Below are 14,750 nucleotides of genomic sequence, written 5' to 3' on the forward strand. Positions count from 1 at the left end.
TGCAGGCAAGAATCAGTTTAGAGATAACAAGGTTAGTTCAATCAGGGAGGATAAGGCACTCTACTAGCAGTTGAGGTGTGAACACCAAGGGAGGAGAAGCTACTTTTGAAGTTGGCTAGCCATTCATAGTCTTTGTTTAATCCTCAGTTGATGGTGTCAAATTTACAAATGAACTTGAAGTTCAGCAGTTTCTCTTTTAAGTCTGGTCCTGAAGCTTTTTTGCTGTAGGATGGCTACCTTTAAATCTGCTATTGTGTGTCCAGGGAGATTGAAGTGTTCTCCTACAGGTTTTTGTTTATTGCCATTCCTAATATCTGACTTGTGTCCATTTATCCTAAAGAAATGGGTTTTTTTCTTGTTTTAAGAGTGGAGTGCATTGTCAACTCTTAACAGATAGTAAATATTAATAAAAACATCTGTTCAAGTTCATTTTGATATGCATAATATTTTGGTGAAATATATTCATTTGTTCAAGCAAAGGGGTTTGCTGTGTATACATGCACTTCTGCAGAGTTACACTGATGCACAACTGGAATAATGCAGTCATGAGCCAGACTTGTAGTTTTATATAGCTATAGAGCCTGCTTCATGACTGCATTATTCGAGTTCTACACCTATATAAGTCTATTGAAATACTAACTCCTAATGAAATCAATAATTATTTCAGTGGAGTTACATGGACATAAAACTTGGAGTAATACAGTTATGAATCAGGCCCGTTTGATTTTGTAAATTATTTATATATGTTTGTATATACAAAATTAATTAGCCCTCTCAGTGCTTCCCCAGAAACCAAGCATGTTGTCCATTTAGTAGTGGGAAAACTACTTCCCATACTGCTTACTCCTGTACTGGTTCTGCTCTCCTAACCAGCAGCTGTTTTGAGATGCATTTTTTATGTTTCCCAAGAGACAGGGCTGACTGCATTTGAATGCTATTCTTTAAAATATATGGAAACTTTATCTTGCCTCCCATTATAGGAGTGCTTTTAGGGAAGACCCCAGGGCAGTGAAGTGAGCTATACTTACTGCATTGTCTTTATCGTCCAGGAAAATAAAAAGCCTGATGTGCTGATCGTGTTTCTTGTAGTTGCACAAGTAATGTTGTGGCTAACAAACTGAGAGACTGTGTAGCCAGTTCTATATAGTGTGAATAAGATAGAGTGAATAAAGAATGGAGAAGTATCTCTAATTTAGAAATCTAATAATCCAACCTTTTAAAGAGAGATGTTAATCCTTTTACGTAGCAAAACAGCAAATAAATCATATGCTGCTGGCAGAACAACGCAGACCGACAGAAGGGGGCTGCTTGACATACTGACAAATGAATTAGTGAAACAATTTCAGATGTAGATAATGTCTACCACACTTTGACTTCAGGGTAAGATGTTCCAGTCCCCAGGAGGAAGTTGTACAAAAACATTCAATTTAATTACCTGTCAAAAGGAAAAAAATTACTGCTCGGTTTCTGGGAGTTCACATACTTAAAACTACAGGGGGTTTCACATGCAGTAACTTTAGTTAGCTGAAAATGCTGTATGTGCCAGCTGCCCCTGTTTTCCCTATGTTAGAAGTTGGTATTATAGCTACTGTTTCACACTTCTGTGATAATCATTACATAGAAACATAAAAACTTCATGTGGAAGAATGAAGGAATTGTTCAATAAAGTACACCATATTCATTCTGATATGTAATCCAGGTTTAAACAATGAGTAATTTTAACTACCTACAATAACTTTGGCTTGAAATTAGCTGAGTATGCACCTCTACCCGTCTTTTTGACTGCAATTTCTCATTCTCAACATTTATAAACCATTCTGTATTTTATACTTTGATAACTTGGAAGTGGCCAGCACAACTATTGACATTAGTAGGGGTAACTATGAAACCAGTGTTTGTTGGTATTGCCAAATGTGCAAGATGCTTTCTAAACAGAAGAAGAGAAACCTGCCCCAAAGATCATGAAGTCTAAAAAGACAAAGATTGCTATAGGGTGGGAGAAGGGACAGAGTAGACTGGACAAGTAAAGTGATCAGGGTAATGATAGATAGACATCTTATTAGCAATACTTCTTGCTTTTTTAAAAGTTAAACACCATTTCCTCCACTCAACCACTTATCTTCTGCCCATACAGTTAGATTACAACATAAAATATTCTGCAGTCTGCTAAATGTTGTACCCAGAAATATACTGTGTAACTATTTAGTGTTTTTTCCTTTATGTATTCACAGCTTATTTTTTTCTAATCGGTCATCATGAACCATGTCTGTAGAAGGTTCAAAACAGCATGAGGTCCAAAAAATGTCTGCAGCTTTTTCCTGCGACTATGAATGATACTAAAGAGTGTGTCCAGTTTCTAATAATTGTTTCCTTGAGACAAAAATGGGGGAAACAATATTGCTTTGTGGGTATTAGGGCTGTCAATCACAATTAACTCACACAATTAACTACAAAAATAATTAATCGTGATTAATTACACTGTTAATAGGATACCAAATAAATTTATTAAATATTTTTGGATGTTTTCCTACATTTTCAGAAAAGGTTTTGTAGCTATGAGGGAGTTCCATCCCATTACAGATCGGGTTTCTTATTTGTTTCCATCCTAATCCCTTTTCCTCAGTCATTTGCAACTTTCTGAAACTTTCAGCTTTTTGACTGTGGTAATTTGTTTTGGGGTTGTGACTTTTTTCAAATTTAAAAATAAAAAAAAAAGTTCACCTGTTTTTGTAGAGGAGGAAAGATATAAAATAACTCCAAAAAATCTTGACTTTTTAAACAACTTTGCAGCTTGAAGTTCTGAAAGTTTTAAATCCTCACTGTGGGCCTGTGACAGGGTATATCTGGCCTTTGCAGTTCCCTACAGGAGGCCCCATGCTCCTACTACAGCCTGTACCAGGAAGTGTCAATGTGGGAGGAAGAGAGTAGTGAAGGTGGGTCTTACAGGTCTGCCTAGAGAGGCCTCTCTGGAGCAGACACTTTGGAAACCACAGTCCACCAAGGGGCTAGAGCAGCTAGCAATGGCCAATAAGGGCCCTGCTGGTCCAGATAAAAGGATCTGGTGGGGATTAACAGTGCAGTTCCTGGCGGGGACCAGAGGAGTGGACAAGATGCTCCTCTCTCGTCAAAGGAGCCCAACACTCAGACAAATTATATGGCTGACTGAATTTACATAGCTGGGAGTGCAGAGGTAGGAGGACCTGAGGATGTTAGCCCTGATGCAGGGCTAGAGATAGAAGTGCCTGGTAGGAAAAGGCCCAGGGAAACAGCAGCAGAAGAATGAAGTTTATAGAGTCTCTGAGTTGGAACCTGGAGTAGTGGGCAGGCCCAGGTTCCCCCACCAGACACCAGTAAAGTTGCGTGAACTCCAAAAGGGGACAGACTTTAATTGGGAGCCCAAAAAAGGACTCAGTTTAAAGGGCTCAGAGCCAGGGCTCAAGACCCTAGTGAGGATAGTGACTGTTTATTTGCTGGACTCTAATACTCGAAAAGGGCTTTGTGACTTGGCTGAAGGGCCAAGCCACTGAAGCTGCATCAGAATCAGCTGGCAGCCTGCAGGAGGCAGCAGAGGAGAGAAATTGACTGTTATCACACCAAGACATTCAGAGGTGCTCAACAGTTGAGTTCCCCTTACAGGATAATTAAGGGTCTGTCTACACTGCAGCTGGGAGTGAGTCTCCGAGCATGGGTAGACGGACTTGTGCTAGCAGGACTCAAGATAGTATGCTAAAAATAGCTGTGTGGATATTGTGGTTCAGGCAGCAGCTTGAATATTATTATAAATAAATAAATGGAGATATCCTATCTCCTAGAACTGGAAGGGACCTTGAAAGGTCATTGAGTCCAGCCCCCTGCCTTCACTAGCAGGACCAAGTACTGATTTTGCCCCAGATCCCTAAGTGGCCCCCTCAAGGATTGAACTCACAACCCTGGGTTTAGCAGGCCAATGCTCAAGCCACTGAGCTATCCCTCCCCCCGTATTATCAATATTGAATATTATTGAATGTTGAATATTATTATTATCAATATTGTTGAGTGGGCTTAACAGCCCACGCAACCCCTGGGTCTGAGTTCAGGTGGCTAGCACAAGTCTCTGTGGACTGCAACATCCATGCTAGCATGATAGTTCAAGCCCTGCTAATGCAAGTTTCACTCCTAGCTGCTGTGCAGACATACCCTACAGCATCTGGTAGTGTTTCTGTTCCCTGCTCTGATCATTGCCCAAACCCACAAAGAGCTCTGAAGATAACCACACAAACACTTCTCTTGTAAATACATATTAATGTATGAATACATATTTGCATGAGAATTTGACACTTTCTCTTTCCAAGTACATTCTTGTGAACAAAACTTCACACACAATTTTATGTAAATAAGAGGTCACAAATACAGACAACACACGTTCTGTTTTAATTTGAATTAATATTCGCAAATATTACTTATTTAAAGTATTTACTCAGCCCGACTTGTGAATTATGTTACTGCTTATAAAAGTGAAGGATTTAGACTACTGACTTGAGCCAAATATAGAGCAGAAAACACTGCACAAGGTTTCACATGCAGCTCTTCCAAATGTATGTTTAGTTTAATCCACACCTATAACTTTTCAGTACTTCAGCAGACCATGCCGATTGGGGTCATTTTTAGTAAACTGTGTAGTGGTTTTGTGATGTGGATAAATAAGAGCAAGAACAGACAGTTATCTTGTGACCCAGGGTAGGATTTAAACTTCGGTCTCGAGAGGTGAAAGGCTTGTTATCCACTGTGCCATCCAGCACTCCCTTCTCCCCTGCTTGAAAGGGGTTTATGCTGTAAGTGATCTGATATGAGATAAAGCTGCTGCATAGTCCACTCTTAGGCCAATCTTTCGTCTTTCAAAACAGAATAGTCTTCTAAGCAGAGGACTGGACTGAAGGAGAGAATCTTCCACTCTTTTTTTTTCTCAATGTGAGGAGACCATCCTTTTCTTACTGGCATAGAAAAGAGCCTGATCTGCTTCCTATTCTTACTGAATTAATAACAGCTGCACAGTTGCCTCCTGTTCTGCAGGATGACTGTTGAAACTGGATTACTTAAAGTATAATACCTATATCATTTGCCACTGTGCTGTGGAAAAATCAGCTTTCACAGTGAGTCATTTCTTTGTTATCTCTAATCTGTTCATGTTATAAATGCACCCATGAGACCTGAAACCAGATTCACCAAAGAGAAAATTGGCAGATTTTTCACTTTTAAAGCATAATTGTCCTCCTGTTAAACTCTTCAAATAAGTAATACATATTTTAATAATTATAAAGGTCTAGAAAAACACACAGTCAAGGTCACCTGAAAATATTAATAGCCACCAGCGAGGACTGATCAGCAGGGGACATTACCTTGAGCTCTTGCAACCAAGACATGAGTACCTGCATGACAGTAATATTTCTAGATAACCTTGACTATGCATCCCAAAAATTCTGTATTTACTAAGGGCCATTTTTCTAAATGGAAAATAATCTCTCTGATCTAGTGTTAATTGCATTTCCATATGCTAATACTGAAAATAAATTAACTTGTTACAGTTTGAAAAGCAAAACCCGTTTCCTCATTCTCCCTTCAATTAATTTGAGCCATGGTGGGAAAACTGCATTTACAGATACCCCATCAATCAGTGAGTTCACACATTTCTCCTAGATTTTTACTTTATATGCATGTGGACTAATACAGAAACCATCTGGAATATGATTCATTGTGTCTTGGAATGCCTGTTTACATATGAAATTTTACTGAACTAGAATGGTCTCATCTTATCAGACTCTTTTATTATTGGCTCTTATCTATATGGTAGGTTTCCATAAATATACAGAGTCAAACTTTGCTCTGTTATAAAACCAGTGCAAAAAGATACTCGTTAGTTCCACTTTTGTTTTTAATTACATTTACACACCCTCACAGTTCTCATCCACCACCACAAAGATGCAGGGTTAAGTTGTAAACCACCTAGAGAAACACTTAAATCCAAACAAAAGTTTATCCATTGCATTATTTTTAAAGTTTCATTAATTTTTTTTTTAAAGAATTATGATGTTCTGGGCCAAATCTGTTGCTGTATCTCTAACTTAACTTAATGGGGTAAATCTCAGAGTGTAAGGCATAGTTCCAAATGTTTTTGCTGAAAAGGTTTGGATCAGTCATATGTTTAAGTGCTTTGATTCAGGCCCATGTCTCTCAGAATAATATTTTATAATTATAACTAAAAGTTGAAACAGTTTAGAAGATCTTCAAGTAAGATGAAGTGGGCCTATGAATGAGTTTGGAGGGCAGTAGTGAATTTGAAATTCAGGGCTATCATTTTGTGACATGCATTCTGATGCATTACAGAGGTTTAAATCATTGGTAACTCAGTTGAAGCCAACAGAATTTCATGATCCAAGATGAGCAAAGTGTAAACGGTAAACAAAGATAAATAAATAAGGTTAAAAAGCTCTCCTAATCTAAGATATAAATAAAACAGTTTTTAGAAAAAACATTTTTTGCCAATTTTAACCTGATGGTACAATATGTCTAATACTCGGTTTGAATACAAACTGACAAAAACCAGTAAGCCGAAGGTAAAATTTTGACAATCTATGATTTTATCACAGCTCTTGTCATGTTTTGGTGTTTTTCTGCTAGTCCCAACTCCTGCAGTCATGTTATGATAATCTCTGATGTTTCTTTTTTTTTAAAGGAAACTTGTATGTGTCAAGATAACAGAGAAAAGTCTAGAAATACGAATCCTGAAAGACTCAAACTAGAGGCAAATAAGGCCCCCAGTTTTAATATCTTAATTCTTGGGTGCTTTAAGCCAATCCCATGATTTTTTAGGGTGGACTCATGATTTTTGAATGTTCAGGGTTGGTAAAACTGGTCTTCTATGGTATCTAATTATTATAGTGCATTTAGCATATAGTACTATACAAGGCTGCGAAACCACTGCAATACCCAGACACAATTAAATGAGCTAAGAACAGTCTCAGCTACAACTTCAAATGCCTTGTCTGGATTTGTCAATACCTAAAACTAACTTAGCAGTTCTTTTCCTTAGGTTATTACACACACTGAAAAGATGCATCAACTTCAATGGAATACCCGTATATACTCATTCATTAGCCTGCTCATTTATAAGCCAACCCCCCAAAATGGATAGATTAAAAATAGCAAAAACTGTATGACCCTTTCATAAGCCGAACCTATTTCATATTTCAGGGGTTGGAAAACTTTGGCTCCCGGCCTGTCAGGGTAGACCGTTGGCAGATCGGGACGTTTTGTTTACTTGGAGCATCTAGTACTCCTGTTCTTTTTGCAGGCATGGAGCCCTTCATCTCCCTGTGGCCGCAGTTCGCCGGCACGTCCTGCAGCTCCCATTGGCTGGGAACAGAGAACTGTGGTCACAGGGAGCTGAGGGGCTCCATGCCTGCAGACGCTCCAGGTAAACAAAACTACAATGTATTAGATCAGGGATCAGCAACCTTTGGCACATGGCTCGCCAGGGTAAGCCGCCACTTCCTGCCACCCCCATTGGCCTGGAGCGGTGAACAGCGGCCAGTGGGAGCTGCGATCGGCCAAACCTGCGGAAGCGGCAGGTAAACGAACCGGCCTGGCCCGCCAGAGTGCTTACCCTGGCGGGCTGTGTGCCAAAGCTTGCCGATCCCTGTATTAGATATTCAATTCAATGATTCCATAGATTTTAAAATCATCAAATTTTGGTGTAGACCCGTTTATAAGCCGACCCCCGCTCTTTTATGCGTCACTTTTTTTACCAAAAATATTCGGCTTATGAACGAATATAAACGGTAGTTAGTCTGTAGTGCAAATTCCTAATAATTAGTTACAGCCAAATCCTTGTTCATAAACACAGCTCTCACAAAAAGATTGTGAGGAACTATGTGACAGTTGGAGGGAACACATTTTCCCCTCTAAACTGGAGTAGATTAGTGAAGACAGTCTGTGGAGTTCTTGCAGCCTACTCTCAGCAGTAGAGGCCATGGCGCACTGCATTCTTTCTAAATCAACTGGCCCCATCTCTTACCTTTCCTCCTGCTCTCTGCTTCTATGTTGCTTCCAGGGAGCAGAATTCTCTTGAACAAATGTTATACCTCTCTCCTTCCACAACACAGTGAAAATGCAGCAAATCCAGTGCGGTTTTTTGGTCTTCACATGCTGCATGAGGAAAGACTGTTGCCTCTTTAAGGTATGTCTATACTGCAATTAAACAACCATGCTGGCTCATGTCTACTGACTCCAGCTCACAGGGTTCAGGCTGCAAGGTTGTTTAATCACGGTGTAGACATTTGGGGTCAGGCTGGAACCTGGGCTCTGGAACCCTGCCCGCTGCAAGGTCCAACCCGATCTTGAACATCTACACTGCAATTAAAGAGCCCCATAGCCTGAGCCCGAGTCAGCTGATGTGGGCCAGCTGTGGGTGTTTAACTGCAGTATAGACATACCCTGAGAGATTAATCCTGCAATTGTTCCACTGAATATGACACTCTCAAGTCAGTGAGAGTTTTAAGATCACAATTAGATTACTAAAGAGATCAGTCCAGAATAAATGAGAGAGATCATCCAATGTTATGTACTTTTTTTTACTAGCTTGACCACAATAGCCCTGTAAATTCATTTTTGGACCCACTAAGCTAGGCATTCAGAGAGAAGCTACACATTTTTCTACTGTTTTCAGAGGTTAAAATCTTGATGGATTTTTAAAAGATATCAAAATATAGGTAGCAAGAGTCTGTCATTATTTGTAGTAATTTTATAATATATAACACTAAGAATATGGACTACATATGAAAACGTGTCCTAATTGCTTCACAAATTACTTTTTGTGTAAAACTGAGTTATGCTTACACTAGAAACATAAATCAATTTCTTTATAGCAATATACTCTAATTTTGATGTGGTGAAACTGATTTCTTTTTAAAATTGTAAACTAAAAAGTTTGCAAATGGAGATGTTTTGAGGGCTGGAAGTGTGAGACAGTGGTTAATTTTTATAGGGAAATTACAAAATAGGAGTTTATACAGTATAATGGAAACACTGACTATACCACTAAAGCAATACTACATTGTTTTCTTTTAGCATTTCTTGCTGGCCATAGTTAACACCACTAAGGATAAAATTACTTCACATTTGGTAGGGGTCGGAGTGCCCTATTATAATTCTTCCCTCAGGCTGTGTCTTTAAATTTCACTTCAGCTGCCATTTTAAATTAACTTTTAAGAGTGTGTGGAAAGGAAACCCTCCTTATTCCTCAGTTACTTTGACTAAACATAGGTTACAGCAGGATTATGCATTAGAGGAAAGCTTGAACTGTTTTTCTTAAGGCCCTGGTATTTGGTCAGTCACTGTGCTGCTCAACTGTTAATATTTTGTTCAGAGTCATTAAAATCCCAGACTCACATGCATTTCCATACATGGAGGATTGTCAGGGCAGGAGGGAAAGAGGAGTGAAGGAGATAGACAAATGGTATGAATGACTAACTCATGTCATGATATGCATGATATACAAACTGTTTCACAGCTGGCATCTCTCATTCCTTTCTTTCATGTAAGCATATCACAGTAAAAATTAGGATGCTAAGTATAGCCAGTAAAAAAGCTTTGGGGGGTGGGGGTAGAGGAGTGAAACTACTTATACGAGAGCATGGAAGAGTGCACAGCAGTCAAAATTCACTTCCCTGTCACTTGAAATATGTTAAAGTGCTAGTCTTTCTCACCCTTTTTTTAAAGTTATCTGAGCTGTTACGTGCCCTGACTAGGATATAATGTCATGCATTAATACAATACTGTTTACTGCAAAGGATCCCAAAGTGATTTAGTAAGGTTAACAAACTGAAATAGAAACTGTATGCAGGGATCAATTACAAAGACTACTGAAATGTGGTCACCATTGGGATAACCTACAGAAATGGTTCACTAACCCACAACAATTGTACACAGCAGTTTTGGAGAAGAAGTAAGGAGTTTTGGCCAAGATCCTTAAACTAGTGACTGAGGTTAGCCTCCTAAGGGTGGAACTTTCAATGGAGCCCAGGTGATTTAGGACCAAGTGCCATTGAAATTCAGTGGGTGCAATGACTGAAGTAATGATACTAAGGCACAGGTGTGTCAAAATCTGACTCCTGAAAGGGATATGGTAGTCTGGAATGGTTGAGAACCACTACTTTAGACCATGCCAATTCTCTTTAGATGCATGGTCTAAAGCAGTGGTTCTCAACCTTTCTGGACTACTGTACCCCTTCCAGGAGTCTGATTTTTGTCTTGTGTATCCCCAAGTTTCACCTCACTTAAGAACTACTTGCTTACGAAATCAGACAAAAATACAAAAGTGTCTCAGCACACTTTTACTGAAAAATTGCTTACTCTCTCATTTTACCATATAATTATAAAGTAAATTGATTGGAATATAAATATTGTACTTACATTTCAGTGTGTAGTGTATAGAGCAGTATAAATAAGTCGTCTGTATGAAATTTTAGTTTGTACTGACTTCGCTAGTGCTTTTTCTGTAGTCTGTTATAAAACTAGGCAAATATCTAGATGAGTTGACGTACCCCCCGGAAAACCCCTCTATGTGTACCCCTGGTTGAGAACCACTGCTCTAAAGAAAAGAGCATAAGGTGGGCGTTAGAACATCTGATCCCAGAACTGCCACAGACTCGCTGTGTTATCTTAGTCAAGTCATTTCACCCCTCTGCTTGTGTACTTCCCCTCCTCCACCACCCAATGTATACATGTGACATAATATATATCTATAATAGAGGGGTGGTGTGAGAACTAATTAATTAATGTTTGCACACAGTGCTTTGAACATACGAAGTACAAAATTTTGTTTCACCCTGATATCCAGAGAAATCCTCCTTCTCTCAGAGCATCTGGACTGTGGGCCCATTCTTCCATGCTACTCTTTAGGGCATAATTTTCTGGTAGAATGCCTCCTCAGGAGCAAAATTGCTATCGCCTTCCACATCCACACCTGGGTCATAATCCTTCTCCCCCTAAGGGAATAAATAGCAAGGAATGGACTATAGGTGACACATGGGGGGGCACGATTTCTGCCAGGGTGGGCTGAGCGCAGCTGAAGGGTCGTGCCTACTAAAGACACCAGCAGTGAGTGCCCCTGCTGAGCCCCACTAGCTGGTGCCCAGAGCAGGGAATTGAAACCGCTCTCTGCAAGAGGGGAGCAGGGGGGCCTTCTGAGTCACATCCCTTCCTCACTGGCTGGCAGCCAGTTACCTGATCGAGTATGTGTCTGGACTCCCCTGCCTGGAGCTCAGGGAGTCAGTTGGGGCATTGAGTGGGGGAGGCAGCAGGAGCTGAGGTAGTGAGCCCAGGGGCGATGGGTGGGAGCTGGAGGAGGCAGCGGGGGCCAGGAGTAATTGGGGGGGAGAGCCAGGGGAGGCGTTGGGGTGCTGGGAGAGGTAGTGGGGGCCAGGGGCAATGGGGGGGAGTTGGAGGAGGCAGTGGGGTCCAAGAGTGATTGGGGTTGGGGAGTCCAGGAAGGCAGTGGGTCAGGGTGCTAGGGTGCCATTTTCCCGAAGGCCAATCATGACAGTGTGAACTTTAAGAATAGGCGACGTGAGCGACCAACCAGTGTGCCATGGTCAGAGGGGTGCCGTGGTCAAGAGGGTGTTGCTGGAGGGTGCCTTGGCAGTCACCAGGAAGTTGACGGTGACTGTGGGGGGGGGGGGGACCATTATGCCCTCCCCCATCAGCAGTTACCAGTCGCCTATGCAATGAACTGTAAAGGAGGAAATGCTGATCTAGCTAGTGAAAACTTGCAGAGGAATTTTCACATAAGTTTCACGTGACTGTTCTCTGATCAGTCATGATTCCAAAATGCCAGTAGCACCTGAAAGGGAAAATGATACTAGAAGGCCTCCTTTGCCTTTCCTCTTTAATCTTTAGGGCCATTTGAGTGTGAATTCCTCTCCTCTGAACCTTTCCACGCAGGGCTGGCTCTAACTTTTTTGCTGGCCCAAGCAGCAAAAAAAAGTGCCGCCCCGCTGTAACACCCCCCCCCAATGCCACCCCGCCCTGCCGAACCCCCCCCCACCGAGTGCTGCACCGCTGAAACCCCCCCGCCGAGCACCGTGCCAACGAACAGCCCCCACTGCGCTGCCGAAAACCCCTGCCGAGTGCCGCCGAACACCCCCGCCGAGCTGCTGAACTCCCACCGAGCACCGCGCTGCCGAACACCCCCCACACACACCCTGCAGAGCGCCGCCGAAACCCCTGCGGAGTGCCGCGCTGCTGAACACCCCTGCCCCCCACGGAGCGCCGCGCTGCTGAACATCCCCCCCCCCCCCCCGCGCGGAGCGCTGCCGAACCCCTCCCTGTGGAGCACTGCGCTGCCAAACACCCCGCCGAGCTGCTGAACCCCCGCCGAGCGCCGTGCCACCAAACTCCCCCGCCCCACACACCGAGCGCCGCCCCCCACCACCCCAAGATTGGCTACCCCTTACCAGGTGCCGCCCCAAGCACAAGCTTGTTTCCACGCTAAACAGCAATAGGGATGACAAAGCCCATAGTGTAAAGGTGTAATCTATTGATGGTCAATCTGCTCCATGGAATATCCTATGCTGTATAAAAGCTAGTTTGCTTTAAACATAAATTCTGTCTTTAAGTGCATGCAAGTCTTAACACTTCATCCAGCTTTATAAGCTGAAAAACACCTTTCTGGGTGGCTAATGGATCCATTACATTAGTGGTACTTCATGTGAACTGAACTGGCACCTACCAAGTTCATTGCAAGAAAAACAAAAACTTCAGTGAGGCATTCATTCAGTAGACTTAATTTTCAGCTCTCCCCTGAGGAATTCACAATAAATACCCTGAATTTCCTGTAAGAAAACTGAGTTGAAAATGTTATGAAATAAACATACGTAGCTAATGTAACCAACATCTCCAACGTTGTCTCTGCATTTCATGAAACAGCAATTACTAGGTTGCAACTGCAATCAGAAATGGGGGAATGAATTGTTCTTGATAACAGTGATGAGTGTAGTAAAAAATCAGGCCTGTTTCCTGTTCATCAAGCATCACATTAAAGACGATTGAGGTAATTTTGTATTGAATTGCTTACTACTATGTTTTGATCTTTGGCTTCAGCTACAGAAATGAGGCAGTGTCTGATGTGGAAGGTTGAGATTCATGTTCTTTTTTTCTAATGATAGGTCATTGGTGGTGACTTTCAACCTCAACTAGAAGTCACAGAATACATAAAGATTTACTTGCAATAACTCCCATTGAGGTCACTAGTTGCTAGCCACATAAATCTCTCATGCATCAGGGGAAGAAAATAAAACTGACCCTCCTAAGAAAATAACTTTGTTTAAACCTCCGGATAAATCTCCCTGATACAACTATATTAGCAGAAATTTTATGACCATATAAATCATAGTACCATAAATATTTGGGGTAAAAGGAACTTGGGCGACAATAGAGACTTATTAGAATTCTAAACCTGCACAAGACTAAAACTGGACCCTATCTGAGAAAGTAATTAGGCTATGAATGGAATCTTTGCCTTGAAAGATATTTCCAGAAAGAAGAAAAGGAAATGGAAAGAGGAATAGGATGGCTAGTTAGGTTTCCGATTCCCCATTTTATAGGGTCTTGGCTACAGTTATCAGTCTAGAAATTCTGGATCAGCCTTTCCTTCCTCTATATTATCAAACTCATAGCCTATAGAAAAGGTGATCAAAGTCTAGGACTCTGGCAGTCTAAATGGCAGATATAGTAGTTGAAGTTCCTCATGCAGAATAAGGAGGGGATGGGGAGGAATTGGCATGTGAACTGCCTGGATAAATTTGTCCCCAAACCAGATAATTGTAAAACTAGGCCAAATGGGGCTACTGAGTAAACAAAAGGAAGTTTATTTGTTTCTTGCCTAACTGGTACAGTCTCTCTATGTGTAGAGCTCTGGGCACAATAGGAAACACAAAAGGAGCTTGTTAGTCTTCAATTACAAAACAGAATGGTATAGGATTTTAGTGCCATTATCAACATTTCCTAGCCTTGAGGAATATTGTGTCTATTCTTCATCTGCACAGGGGACTTGTGTGCACAGTTCTCATTAATGTTAATGGGAGTTACCTCATGTGTAAATCCATTAGATATTGAATGGGGAAGGTATCATTTTTATTCTAGGGTATAAAATAAAAATGAATGTAGTCATTCAGATTTAATATTTTTAGAGGCAAATTGTCCAAGTATCTTCCTATTTTGCTAATCATAGATGAAAAGGAAACCAAAGTAATTTTATTCTATCCATTTGGCTAGAATGAAATAGGAACAGGTCGGTCCATTTGTAAAGGCTCCTAATTGACCTTTATTATTTGACATCTCTAGCACTGTGTGATGCATTACAAACTGTTCTTAAATAGGAATGGAAGATACCCTAACACTGCATCACTTTTATTTTTAAATTTAGGAAAAGCAACCGATATGGCTTCTATTGTTTTTGTTTTCAGGACAAGATGCCAACAAAGCAAAAAGTTTCAGATGGAAGCAATTAATGGAAGATTAGAATTGCAGAAAAATGCTAAGAAGTGGTTAAGAACTAAGGGGACAATCTTGTCAAAGGGATTTTGAATCCTTTGTTGGTCTGAAGTAGAAAATTCCTTAAATTTTTCTGTTTTTAATTGAAGTAAATCAGGCTTTCAATGTATTTTCATAGTTGTATAATGATAAAAATCTATTCATAAGGATGAAGGTCGGGAGGG

At 41.0% G+C, this 14,750-nt stretch overlaps 1 protein-coding gene across 8 annotated transcripts in view; it reads left to right on the forward strand.

The window, feature by feature from the left end:
• PALLD (palladin, cytoskeletal associated protein) overlaps positions 1-14,750 on the forward strand; it is a 324,448-nt gene that overhangs the window by 102,573 nt on the left and 207,125 nt on the right. The window lies entirely within an intron of this gene.

Source organism: Chrysemys picta, chromosome 5 (genome assembly GCF_011386835.1).
Source record: "Chrysemys picta bellii isolate R12L10 chromosome 5, ASM1138683v2, whole genome shotgun sequence".
In the NCBI taxonomy this organism is placed as follows: domain Eukaryota; kingdom Metazoa; phylum Chordata; order Testudines; family Emydidae; genus Chrysemys; species Chrysemys picta.